The sequence below is a fragment of the Schistocerca nitens genome, chromosome 4, assembly GCF_023898315.1.
Source record: "Schistocerca nitens isolate TAMUIC-IGC-003100 chromosome 4, iqSchNite1.1, whole genome shotgun sequence".
In the NCBI taxonomy this organism is placed as follows: domain Eukaryota; kingdom Metazoa; phylum Arthropoda; class Insecta; order Orthoptera; family Acrididae; genus Schistocerca; species Schistocerca nitens.
Window position 1 is genome coordinate 123379250 of NC_064617.1, and position 13505 is coordinate 123392754.

At 42.6% G+C, this 13505-nt stretch overlaps 1 non-coding gene across 1 annotated transcript; it reads left to right on the forward strand.

The window, feature by feature from the left end:
- The first annotated feature begins 10536 nt into the window (after positions 1-10536).
- On the forward strand, positions 10537-10608 carry Trnae-cuc (transfer RNA glutamic acid (anticodon CUC)). Its single transcript has one exon. It is a non-coding gene; the product is annotated as a tRNA-Glu (tRNA).
- The last annotated feature ends 2897 nt before the right edge of the window (positions 10609-13505 follow it).

The following is a 13505-nucleotide window of genomic DNA, read 5'->3' on the forward strand; positions in this document are numbered from 1 at the left end:
AACAATACTGCGATTCCAAGATAACTGCTACGTACTTCTTCTTAAAACTCAAGTCTCTAAAAAGAAAAAAAAAAACTTTGTTGCGCGACCAAATACGCCATCTTCATCCTCTCACCATTTTGCGATTAAATTCACTGTCTCTTATAACTCCTTGCTGCTGGCCACATCGGGTCCCGCTAGTTGCTTGAACTCACCTCTATCTTTGGATAAATCGCAGTGCCCTGACCCACGTCATACAGTTAAATACTACTGGTTCAGTAGTCGGTGATCCTTCAGAAAATACAATGAAAGACCAATGTCAAAGAATGCACAGGTTTTGAACTGAGATTTCCGCTTCCTTGCGGTTAAGCTGCGGGCCAGACAGTGCGTCTGACAGTGCTTGAACAGTGATTGTCAGAGAGCACGGAACACTGTTCTCGTGAACTCTTCTTCGACACGAAAGATTTAAGTACATGGAATGGGCTGTGACACGAAAACTAAAGGTGTAATGAACGTTGTGGTTAGCTGAAGTCTGCGCGGTTGTTGGCTGCTTCATGCAAGATGCATAACTCTTCAGATGTTGTTCTGTTGCAAGTTGAAAGATGAAACTGGGTAGGACGGACTATGCCGTGTATTTCCATAGACAGCTATTAATACGCACAATTGCGGGTCGCGTCATGCAAAGTGCATGCCCTTACGGGTAGCCCTCTTGAAGTCAGTTGAACTAGGTGTTGTGGCCAATACTGGTTAGCGCTCGCGTAGAGCGACAGCAGAATCTAATGTTACTTATCGTTGGCAATCACCTCTCCCACATGATAACCCATGAACAATGAACGACGGCGCTTAATTGTAAGAAGAGATGAACGATATCTCATTTGATGTGGCTGGAAAGGTAGATAGGACCGGTACTGTCAGAACAAACTAGCAAGCTGTTCGCTCCTTGATGGAAGAGGAAAAACAGGATAGCTTCCATGATTCGATAGTAGAGTAAGTGATACAGGGGAGGGCAAAACATCTCGGCAGACATCAATTTTGGCTCTCAACTGGGTTGGTTCCCAGCAATACAGATCGCTCACTAAATGTGCCACGGAGATGGGAAAAAAAAAAAAAAAAAAAACGAATAGAAGAGGCGCTTTCATTATTCAAGGAACATCAAGAGGGGATCATAAAAAGTTGACAGAAGGGCCGGAGGGAATTGGTTGCCCTCTGGTTTATCTAATGAACAAGATGTATGGCCAAAATCTCTTGATCTGTGGGGGGGGGGGGGGGGGGTGTGTATTTACGCCGTTTACATGACCTACAGTAGGGAGGCATGTGGCATGTCCCTCCAAATAAGCATTCAAATGCAAATGAAATACAGCATGATTAAATCTTAAGTTACCCTTCCAAAATAGTTTCTTATCTAGAACATTATTAGTAAACACTTAAATAATGGGCAATACTCGGAAACTTACTCTGGCATAATTGAAATCCCACAGAATAAATAACAACCCTCATAACGCTGACAATAAATTGACACATGGAAATATTGGGCTCATTGACACAATGCTAGATTACTGGTGCTGGCAAAACTCTAGGGGATTGCCTTGGTAAATAATTGATACTAAAACATAGGCAAAATGAATACTTAAAATAGTATATAGACATAAGTAATTGGCAACACGTCGTAGTAAACCCGTGATAGAAGCGGAAGTACAAAACACTATCTCCCTTGCACAAAACTCTCTTATTTTCCAGTTATATTTCGTAGCAAAATAGATATAAGTATTCTCTAGCATTCTCTTTATGCTCTTGTTTGTATCTCCATACTGAGTGACATGTCTTTGGTATACCTGCCTACATGAATGCTGTCGTTAGGTCGTGCCAATGTTATTAGTAATGCTGCATAATAGGACAGTGTCAAGTTGATACTTCCTCTAGCAATGTTCTAGTTTAAAGTGGGTTCACATCTCCTTCAGTTTTTAGATCGACGATTGCCATTACGCTCATTGATATTATTAAACGTTAACCACTTTTGTACAATACCTCCTGCTTTATTTGTACTCCTTGTCTCGTAACTACATAATGTTGGTTGTTGGCAGCCTCCTAACCAATTGTGCTAAGTTATAATTGTTGTTCCTTTTGTTGACTCTGTCACCTACAACGGTTTGACGATACTGTTGCCTCTCGATGACGTAGACATAACTTACCTGTCAGCGTTTTTGTTTTTGAATAAAATTTGAGTCCATTTGCCATATGTAGATTTTATAGGAAGGAAGGTAATTTCCTTAGTGTTGAAAATGTGCGTAAAGTTATACAAAGTATTCGTTGTAAAGTAGTTAAGAATTCTATGTTGAGAATCAGTGCTGCTTGAGGCGCTGAGGTGCAGCAGGCATCGCGCTCGTAAGATTGCAGAGTGCTGACATTATAGATATGGCTGGATCTAACCGATGCGGGACAGCGCTGGCATGCGCAGCTAAAAGGTCCATCCTACTGGCAGGAAGTCGAGCGCTAAATAACTCCAGAATAATTGTCTGCAAAAGGCGGGTTCAGTGATTGTTTTATAGTTCTGACGGTGACTGTCGGTGTAACTCATATAGCTAATGCCGTAGATAGAGGCATAGATGACTTCTCAAGTAACTCTTTGCAGGTCATGGGTTCAATGCTAGTAGGAACTGTCTGTTTCGCAACTGAAGTATGCGACGGTTTTATATTTTACTTTGACCATTACTCTGTTGAAAGGTACTTGCATGGTGTTCAATTGGAGCTTTTGTGTCTTCTCCTTTACAACTCCCGATTAGTACATGCATAGAACACTCTCAGTGATACTGTTGCAACAGATTAAAGATTAACTTCAGTAGTAGTCGTATTAGCGAAGGTAAAAATGGTCTCATATAAGGTGTACATGTTTCGTGTACTTGCTTTTTCTAACGTTTATCATAGCCATTGCTGTATACTGCACTACGTGACGCGGCTTAGATGCTTCGGTAAATCAGGAGTGTATGCGTTCTTAGCAGTTGTTTCTCTTGCATGTGGCTAGATACAAAACAGATGGCTGGGCTTGGTCCCAATCGGGGGTGGGGGTGGTGGTGGAAAGCAGAATAGCATCTTTGTATGTGGAGGCAGGGTAGCCTACCTTTGCTATGCGCCGAGTTAAATTCCTCTGGGCAGTTACCAAATTTCTTCCAGGCTTACGTTAAGTCGTTCACGACATTTATTCGTGGAGGGCCTTCTTTTCAAGGGATGCAGATAACTTAATCGTTAAAATTCACAGAACCGTCACGATTCATTTACTCACTTAGACACTCTGTTCCTCTAAAATGTACGTGATTGATAGATTTTTTATTTCTGCATGAACTGTGATGACAGCTTGACTCTCTTAAATATCATTTACTTGAAACTTGGGGCTAATAACTTCTGAAATTAAGAGCGGGGTATGCAGTTAGGACTGTTATTCTGGATTGGTATTAACTTGGTTTTTACTCCACTTTATTTTACGATGGAATTTCAAACTGGATCTTTGGCTGACGTGTTTCCCACACAGTGGTCACTTTACAGAATAAACATCACTGCAAGGGCCGGCTTCCTTGATGCCATATAGATCCGTTAATTAGCCACGAGACTGGCAATACAACATAGCTGAAGACCGATTTGAGACCCCAGCGTCTCCTATTTTGTGGATTAGGTGTTATTTACAAAATAAACTTATTTGTTTTTTTTTTCATACTGAAAATTCAAGTAAGTGACATGAATAGATTTATAGTCTAGAGTAAAACTAGTTGAATATACACTCCTGGAAATCGAAATAGAACACCGTGAATTCATTGTCCCAGGAAGGGGAAACTTTATTGACACATTCCTGGGGTCAGATACATCACATGATCACACTGACAGAACCACAGGCACATAGACACAGGCAACAGAGCATGCACAATGTCGGCACTAGTACAGTGTATATCCACCTTTCGCAGCAATGCAGGCTGCTATTCTCCCATGGAGACGATCGTAGAGATGCTGGATGTAGTCCTGTGGAACGGCTTGCCATGCCATTTCCACCTGGCGCCACAGTTGGACCAGCGTTCGTGCTGGACGTGCAGACCGCGTGAGACGACGCTTCATCCAGTCCCAAACATGCTCAATGGGGGACAGATCCGGAGATCTTGCTGGCCAGGGTAGTTGACTTACACCTTCTAGAGCACGTTGGGTGGCACGGGATACATGCGGACGTGCATTGTCCTGTTGGAACAGCAAGTTCCCTTGCCGGTCTAGGAATGGTAGAACGATGGGTTCGATGACGGTTTGGATGTACCGTGCACTATTCAGTGTCCCCTCGACGATCACCAGTGGTGTACGGCCAGTGTAGGAGATCGCTCCCCACACCATGATGCCGGGTGTTGGCCCTGTGTGCCTCGGTCGTATGCAGTCATGATTGTGGCGCTCACACGCACGGCGCCAAACACGCATACGACCATCATTGGCACCAAGGCAGAAGCGACTCTCATCGCTGAAGACGACACGTCTCCATTCGTCCCTCCATTCACGCCTGTCGCGACACCACTGGAGGCGGGCTGCACGATGTTGGGGCGTGAGCAGAAGACGGCCTAACGGTGTGCGGAACCGTAGCCCAGCTTCATGGAGACGGTTGCGAATGGTCCTCGCCAATACCCCAGGAGCAACAGTGTCCCTAATTTGCTGGGAAGTGGCGGTGCGGTCCCCTACGCCACTGCGTAGGATCCTACGGTCTTGGCGTGCATCCGTGCGTCGCTGCGGTCCGGTCCCAGGTCGACGGGCACGTGCACCTTCCGCCGACCACTGGCGACAACATCGATGTACTGTGGAGACCTCACGCCCCACGTGTTGAGCAATTCGGCGGTACGTCCACCCGGCCTCCCGCATGCCCACTATACGCCCTCGCTCAAAGTCCGTCAACTGCACATACGGTTCACGTCCACGCTGTCGCGGCATGCTACCAGTGTTAAAGACTGCGATGGAGCTCCGTATGCCACGGCAAACTGGCTGACACTGACGGCGGAGGTGCACAAATGCTGCGCAGCTAGCGCCATTCGACGGCCAACACCGCGGTTCCTGGTGTGTCCGCTGTGCCGTGCGTGTGATCATTGCTTGTACAGCCCTCTCGCAGTGTCCGGAGCAAGTATGGTGGGTCTGACACACCGGTGTCAATGTGTTCTTTTTTCCATTTCCAGGAGTGTATAAGGCAATATTAGGCTGGTTAGTTTACTTTTATAACTATCTTCTTCGGGTCTGTTGGTTTCATTGTAACCGTATGGTGGAAGGTGCAGAAGCATAGCGTGGTGGCTTAGGGGGTACCGCGTCACAAGGCAGTGTGGGGAAGGGCGGAAACCTAATAGCTACTCACTTAGTGGGGTGGGCAAGGCTTGCGGTCTGTAAACAAACTGCATGAAGCTATCTTGTGTGGCATTAAGCAGTGACTTTCTCTTTTGCATTTGGTATACAAGAACACATAGTATCATGAAAATATACCTTGTTTTTTCTCCAGTGGCATATTAAGAAACAATATAATTCTCCAGTGGCATATTAAGAAACAATATAATGGCACTTAGGGAGGGCTCCATTTACTTTTAAAGTAACATATTTGATATTTAACTTGAACGTATGTATTCTTGTTAATTGAAGATACTGTCTCTCTAGCCTGATGTTCATTGTTTTTTCTTTTTTTAACATTGTTATTATGGGTGTCTGGCTCTTAGCATAACCATAAGCGTAATGTGGTGTATCCCTAACTGTAAGTAGTGGGCGGCAGGTTGTCACTGATCTTGTGCTAATGGCAGTTATGAATACGTATTACTAACATGATTTTATGGCAAAGCTTTAACAGCTTTTCATATAAAAACCGTTCACTAAATAAACATGTGAAGTGTCATTCTATTTGACATAGTAAAGATTGATTCTTACTCTGTGTGTTCTACTGACATGGGCAACTTTTCCCCTTAATTCCCTTATTTCCAGCTGTTTACCACTGCATCAACATTACTGGAGTCATTGAATGATGCAAGGCAAAATGATTACGAAAAACTTCACTCCCTTCCCATTAACATATGACATCCTAACTTCTATTACAAATGGTTGCCAATACTTATGAATACTTACAAATAACACGCTCCACTTAAACGAATATATTGCAACGACGGCGGTTTCCCGTCAGTTAATTCTTTTGCTTCACTCAAGACATTTCAAATTAGGGGTAAATACTTGGCACGCTGGACGTAGTCCCTGGCTCGTAATCCATAGCGGTGTTTTGACCTTAGAGCATATCTAGGTTGCGCTATAGACGGTTGCACTACTTTCTTTCTTGACTTCCTGGCTGGGGCTACAAGTGTAGCAGGCTCTGCTTCACTGTCAAGCGGAGGTGGCTTCGAACCCTTATACAATTTTAACCTGTCAAGATGAACGATCATCGTCCATTCTGCTAACTGAATTTCTGCATTTACCAGCGAAGTAAGTATGTGGACCTTCATACATAGGAGTGAACTTCTTCGTGCTTCCCTTTTAACTGCTGAATTGCGCAGCATCAGTAAATCTCCTACCTTGAACTCTGGCATTATTGCTCTCTCGTTACGTCTTTTTAACTGCTGAGCCATAGCTTTTGCGTTGTTTCCTCATACTTTCTTTCAAATAGCTTTTAAACGTTGTGCCAAACCCTTCACGTCCATGGATCTAATCCCTGTGAGCAGTTTGTCAATTTCAAAAGGCGGTCAGCCATATACTGCCTCATAGGGTGAGTATTCAGTGGCCTCATGGACACGTATATTATATGCTAATGTGACGTATTGGACATACGTGTCCCAATCAGAATGATTTTTATTGACATAATAAGAAAGCATACACACAACTGTGCAGTGGACTCGCTCTAAGTGTCAAAAACAGTATCGTGTCGTTTCATAGTATACACACACGCTGGCAGCTGTGGCCGAGCGGTTCTAGGCGCTACAGTGTGGAACCGCACGCCTGCTACGGTTGCAGGCTCGAATCCTGCCTTGGGCATGACTGTGTGTGATGTCATTAGGTTAGTTAGGTTTAAGTAGTTCTAAGTCTAGGGGACTGATGACCACAGCTGTCACGTCCCATAGTGCTTAGAGCCATCTGAACCATTTTATAAACATGCGTTGTATATCGAAGAGGGTAATCTCAAAAGTAAGGTCTCCTATTTTTTTTATAAGTACATAGACCTGTTTATTTCTGGAATGGTTTACATCAGTTTACAGCTTGAACATTTAGCTATTTTTCGACATAATCACCATTTCTGTCGATGCAGTTTTGTAGACGCTGTGGCAGTTTTTGTATGCCCATGTCAACCAGCTAGCCGGCATGCTGTTCTGAAAGTTATGAACCTCTTTTTTCACCTCGCTGAATCGCTGGGACCATAATTAACGCTGACAGGTTCTGTGAGACTCTGAAAAACTCGAACGTGCAATTCAGAACCGGAGAAGAGGAATGTTGAGCAAGGGTGTACACATTCTCCATGACAACGTTCGCCCACGCATTGCTCGGCAAATCGTTGCTCTCCTGCAACAGTTTCAGTGGAACATAATCACGCACCCACCCACGCACCCTATGGTCCTGACTTAGCTCCCAGTGACTTTCACCTGTTCCCTAGGTTAAAAGAACATTTGGCCAGAAAGCGATTCAGCTCCGACGACGAGGTGAAAGAAGAGGTTCATAACTTTCTGAACAGCATGGCGGCGAGCTGGTATGACATGGGCATACAAAAACTACCACAGCGTCTACAAAACTGCATCGACAGAGATGGTGATTATGTCGAAAAATAGCTAACTGCTCAAGCTGTAAACTGATGTAAACTGTTGTAGAAATAAACAGGCCTATGTACTTATAAAAAAAAAATAGGAGACCTTACTTTTGGGATCACCCTCGTACTAACGCTTCTCTGAGGAAGGCTGACACACAAAATAATAAATGAACTACAGCAGTATTATGGGATGGCGATTAGAAATAATACTGAGGATTTGTTGAAAATGAAGCAGGCAGTATGGACTACGTTCTTCCACAGACTGCCAACTGATGAAAAACCAGTACACGCCTGGACCATGGTGCAATGTCCCGTACTCAAACAGTTCATACAGCCATAAACATTCCATCCCAGCAGCAGTCATGGATATCATAAAACCTATTTACAGAGACATGGCAAATCCTGGATTGCTGAAGAAGTGTCTGTATGGTCAGACTAAAATTCCCAATGAGTTGTCAATAATCTTATATGGACTCGCTTACCAAATAATGTTTTTGTTGTAATGAACACAGTAGTACAGTTGGCCACTAAGTACTCCAGAAAGAAGAAAAAACTAGGAAAAAGATCAAGAGAATGATATACAGTATGGTGCAGTGTGCTTCTGAGTGACTAAAAATAAAAAATTAAGCATAAATTGAGTGATAGTCTTGTGAAACCTTAGAAGCCGTTCCAGAAAAATTTAAATTTTGTGTTGCATTTTCCACTAAATCTCAGAAACCACTTTGAGTAGAGTATACAATTTTTCAGGGGTGTAATAAATACATATCCTGAGTCTACTGAGCTAAAAGAAGAACATAATGCTATGTATAATTAAAATTATTTAGGATAACACACAAAAAGTACACAAAATTTTAACAGTGTAATTAAAAAAATTGGATTTCCCAAAGCAGTGGCTGAAATGCAATTATTGTAGTTCAGTAGACTCTGAACATACAATTTAATGTCCTGCAAAAGTTTCATGTCAATGGCTACAGTGGTTCCTGAAATACAGGGAAGCGAAGTCACTAAACTTAACATTGTCGGGATAGGGCGTTCCAAGTCACCTTAAGCGCATACAATGTTATGGCTTGTCTGCTCCTTTTCCAATCAATAATCCAAGGGGATAACGCTATTTTAGGCTACAGCTGACTATAGTGTACTCTTTTCGAAACCTTGGTCGAACCCCATTGCTTCTGCCAGTCGTTTCTCGACTTTTCATTGATTAAGCTCAGCATTTCTTGATAAGGAAGTGTCTTATTTACGATTTCACTGAAGTAGATTGGTCGCTTCGCCAAGATATTCACTATTTCATTAGGATAGATGCCACTGTGACGTGGAATCCGCAAGAAATTTGTTACTATTCTTCGTTGTTTATTTGTAACGACTTCTTTAATAATATCTGTAAATCTTGGTGACACTACCGTCGCATTTTTAATTTTTTTTATTTTTATTTTCCTAGGCAACGTCCCTGTTAAATATGCGAACACAGAGACGGAACGGTCAGAGTGGGCTGGCAGGAACTTCGAATTCGGGAAAATATGGCGCAATAATCTGTATCCCCTATGGCGCGATGATCTGTATCCTTGTTTTCCGAAATACAAATACTAGATGTTATTTTTCATTTACACTTTATGGGCTGGCCTAATAGTCTGGAGGTAAAGTGTATTTATTTGTTAAATCCAATACTGCAATTTCCACCATGTGGCTGTTATCGTGTGGAAACTATATCCCTGATTACGACCTTCTTGTGCGTATTGCAGTCTTTGAATTGCAATAGTAATACCGAATAGGGTAAATGATTCCATATTTGTTTATGTTTCATATGAAACGGAAGCTGGTTTCGTCGCATGGTATACTGTGGACTCATGTCTATTTGTCAGTCGTTACGAATCCGCTAGATTTGAATATACTGTACGAATATTGCTCATATTCTGCGTTATTTCGTTCATATCCGTTTTTTTTTGTACTCTCGCATTTAATATAGGTCACCAAAATATTGTCTTCTGCTAAAATGTACGTAATATTTTGTAGTACCTGTTTATAACGTGTGAAACAGTTTGCGTAACTACTGTCGCATTTTTAGCATTTGCATACTCATCTACATCCGTAGTCTGCAAGCCAAGGCGAAATGCATGGTACGCAGTGCCAAGGAGCAACACCATTCGAAGCAGCAATACGCACTTATTCGGTAACAAGATGTAACAAAGTTGAACACGAATAATGTCGAAACCTGCTAACATGGAGTTCTTGATTAAATACGCCAAAGATGCAAACAAAAGTAACGTAGAATACGAGCAGTGTACTCAATGCATTTAAACAGAACATTTTACGCACTGATTCGTTCTCAATTGCAGAACACCATACAATTAAAGCGTCTTCTCTGTTATACCAAACAACAAATATGGAATCATTTTCCCCACCTAAAACTGCGGATGCAAGAAGAACGCAGTCAGAAAAGAGCAGCATATTCACAATGATTCATAGAGAGCAATACACAGTAGGAGGCTTAAAAAGAAGCGCAATGTGATGAAACCAACTTCTTCAAACAATCGTACGAAAACAAACCTGAAAGTCTAAAAATCAACCAATAAGAGAGCGAAATGATGGATTGATAAACTTGGAGCGCTCATGGCGGCGTGGCAACGAGCGAAGGTCGTGTTACCGGAAGTCCGCATATAAAATCACGCGTGTACTGAGTTGGACGCTACGCAAAACAACAGAGCAGAACGTTGCTACCAAATTTAACGCTGTACATGCATGGGCGTCATAAGTGTGCGTAATCTGAAGTATGGAAGATCTGAAACTTGCATGTGTCCGGTATGGTCTAGTGGCTAGGATACCTGGCTCTCACCCAGGAGGCTCGGGTTCGATTCCCGGTACCGGAATAACATTTTTCTTACCGCACTTCGCTTTTCATGTACCTGTATTCTGTAGATGTAATGTACCAATAGATAGACGTCGGATATCAGTTCAGCTGCTTGCACTAGAATTGACCCTTCTCTCATATGTAAATCATTTACAATGTTACTTGTCGTCTTTCCTAAATTCTGAGTAGTTCTTAGGGCTTTAATTCCCAATATTGTTCTCCACATAACGCCCAAAACAGACCAGAATCAAAACTAAAAACCTATATCAAATTAAAAAAAAAAGCTTTTTAGAATATCAAGGATTCCATTGTAATGCAGCGATACATTTCGTTCAGTATTGTAAAAATAGTTTATATACGTTAAAAAAGTATCAGAATGTAAATTTTAACCATTCAGAACGCAGAATTCCGGCGTTTGTCACGTCAGTCTTTCGTCGTTTTAATGCTTTTGAGACCGAAGCATTAGGAGTTAAGGATGTATAAAATCTACAAGAGACAGAAGTCAGCACACATCTGCAGAACCTCTGCTAACGCAATAACACCTGCGTACTTCATGACACCAAACAGTATGCACGAAAACGAACGCAGTTAACTTGTTAAAAGGATTAAGTTTACATTACCTAATAACAGAAGATGAGTAAGAGGGACTTTTCGGTCTGACAACCAGAAATGATAAATAAAACTAAAATTTTCTGATCAGAGCTGTTACATCGAAAAGAGAAGGAAGAATATACCGTCTATCAGATAGGAAGAGGACAAAAGCAATTATTGCCTTGGATAAAAAAGAATGGTCTGATGCACGGAGAATTTTCACATGACATAATTTGTTTTATTTTCCTTTCCATCATTACTTTTTTAATCAAGAAGAAGATAATTTTAGTCACATGGAAAAAATTATATTTATCAACACTATTTCAAACATAAAAGTTATACACTGAGGATAGCTTTTAACCCTTTCTAAGACCCAAAGAAGTGTACTTAATAATTTTAATCTGAATGACAATTTTACCAGCGCCATTTCAACATAAAATGAGAAGACTTACTTTGTTCACACATGGCAACAAGGCCAATTTTTTTTCCTTTTCTCTTTTATTTTTGTTTTAAAACGAAGTAGTATTATTTTCTACACTTCTACACATTTCCAGTTTTATTTTTGCCATGGCAGAAAAAAACCCACACCGATAACGAAGAATGTTGGCTAGCGGCTAAAAGAAGTGGCTAGGATTTCTGGGAGGCGCAGGTTCGAACCCGGTACAGAAACATACTTGTCCAGCAGTTCAGAGTGTCAAGTTTTCACTCTTTCACGCCAGTGTCAAGATAAACACATAGGCGTTGAAATGAGTGGCAGAGCCGTAATCATGGAAGAAGAGACTGTGCTTGGATATGTGACAGCTGACGCTACAATGATGTGTGGCCAGTTAGCTCAGGAGGTTACTGAAGTTTTCATGGACGGACTTACAAAAATGTCGTGCGGCATCCACACGGATGAATAGAACAAAAGTAAATAAATAAATAAAAAATCGATTAGGGCTTCATGCTAATAACGCGAAAGTCGTGGGTTCACCTGTCCGCGGACAACTGAATTTATCGTATTTAAGAAGTATATGTTCACAAATACAGTTTACACTACGGTATTATCTGTTGCATGAGATATTGCCTGTAGGATACGAGTGAACTGTAGTCCGATCGACGAACGATGGCGGTCCAAGCAGCTCGAGACATAGATGGGAATTGCATTAATGCCAGTTCCAGGTAACAGTTGGGGTAAGCGTATACACGTGCTCTGTGCTTGAAGAAATCATTTATGAGGGTTGCCCAGAAAGTAATGCATCGCGTTTTTTCTTCGACAATTCTCTATTGAAGATAATGATAGTTACTCACCCTATTTTTCCACGTTCTCTCTATCCCATTCTGTGGCCATTCTCCAGAGCGAAAAAAGGGCGTGAATGCCCTGTCGATACCAGTCCTTGTGCTGGTGGTCGAGCCAGTGCTTCATTGTGCGAACTTCCTTTGCTGATTGACAGAAGCAGCGCCAACTGCCGAGTCGTAATGCGTCTGTCCTCGCGAATTACATCAGCAGCTCGCTGCAACATGTCAGGTGTGACAGCTGTGGATGGTCTCCCTGACCGCTGCAAACCGTGGAGCTTCGCTGAACCGCCATCTGGCGACCTCACCCTACGTACCCAACGACTAACTGTGCTTCTGTCAACAGCAGTGCTAAGGAAAGGTTGCACAAGTGTTTGTGAATATTCCCCACAGTTTCTTTCTCTGCAGTGAGAATTTCAATGACGGCATGTTGCTTGTGACGTACATGACGTACAGAGGCCATTTTGAAACTGCAGCTACGCTATCTGTCGGAAGTGACGGAAACTTGGCAAACTCGCTCAGGAGACTTCTAGTAATACATACGTAACGTTTCACATTGTTTTCGGCTGAGAAAAAAATGCGGTGCATTACATCGGGGTAACCCTCGTACTCTGCAAATTGTTCTCGCTTGCTTGTCTAGAATTTTTCGGTTACCAATAGCATCGGCTGTAACCTGCCATCGTTAGTGACTCCAACTAAGAGTTGGTCATGGTGTAGTAGGTGGAATCGGTGTGTGCAGTAGTGTACACAGTTGTATCATTGAGCCACCATTAACAGCACTAACTGTAAGCCCGAACACGTATTCAGTGTAGTGTGTCCAGACTAAGCGCCTGCGACTTTCGCTTCCCGCGAAGCAGACCGTTACAGCGGGCCCCGGACCGAGTAGGGGTCAGCCTGGCCGATCGTCCCGGAGACACAGACGCTTCCCAGAGACCACCAGGAGGCGTCCACGGCGCCGCAAGAGGTCGCTACAGCTGCGGACCTCTTTCCTTCCGCTCGACACACGACTGCAAATAGAGCCAGCCATATCCATGTGCCAAGCAGTATGTG